The sequence below is a fragment of the Octopus bimaculoides genome, chromosome 24 (genome assembly GCF_001194135.2).
Source record: "Octopus bimaculoides isolate UCB-OBI-ISO-001 chromosome 24, ASM119413v2, whole genome shotgun sequence".
Classification (NCBI taxonomy): Eukaryota; Metazoa; Mollusca; class Cephalopoda; order Octopoda; family Octopodidae; genus Octopus; species Octopus bimaculoides.
In genome coordinates, this window is record NC_069004.1 from 10148463 (window position 1) to 10149688 (window position 1226).

A 1226-nucleotide genomic window follows, 5' to 3' on the forward strand; every position below is an offset into this window, starting at 1 on the left:
CTCAACCCTCCCTCCTTCCAGTGACATCTTCCGCACATCTTTTTAAAAACATCTTTATTTTATTTTATTTGTTTTATTTAATTTTTAATTTCTATTTTCAAGTTTTATTCTTCAGTTTCTATCTATCTCACACACGCACCAATACACATAACATGAACACAACCCGCCACCTAATATACAGACATGTACGCTACACACATACACTTTCACTTATCCAAACACACATGCACATATATATATATGCGCTCTCACACTCATACACACACACATATATACATGCTCAAACATATGCATACCCACACACATTCATATGCACTCCCTCAAGCACATACATACAAATAACAGCACCAATGCACTCACACACTTGTCATCTTGCCCCCTCACAACCCATCACACACCACATGCTCACACACACATACGCCCTCACACACTCATATGTACACACATTCATACTTGCATATATATATATATATATATATATATATATATATATATATATATATATATATATACACACCTTCCCACACACGCTGATGTACGCATGCACAAAAACCCACATGCGTAGCTACACCAACACAGGCTCCACATCGCCTCTCTCTTTCATGCACACTATATATATATCTATATATATCTAGTTAATGATCCCCTAAGGTAAGTTCTTATGCTATATTGGTAACGGTTGCTACATCCTCTGGAAAATTATATATATGTATATATTTATTTCTATATGTATATTTATATATATATATATATATATATATATATATATATATATATATATATATTTATTTCTATATGTATATTTATTTATTTATATATATATTTATTTCTATATGTATATTTATTTATTTATATATATGTTTATTTATATATTTATTTATTTATATATATATATAAATAAAAGACACCATTTCGAGCGTGGTCGTTTTCGTGCGGGTGACACGGAAAAGCACCCACTACACTCTCTGAGTGGTTGGCGTTAGGAAGGGCATCCAGCTGTAGAAACTCTTCCAAATTAGATTGGAGCCTGGTGTTGCCATCCGGTTTCACCAGTCCTCAGTCAAATCGTCCAACCCATGTTAGCATGGAAACCGGACGTTAAACGATGATGATGATGATGATGATGATATATATTTATTTATATATTTATATATATATATATACATATAAATATATAAATAAATATATATATATATATTTATATATATATATATATATATATATAT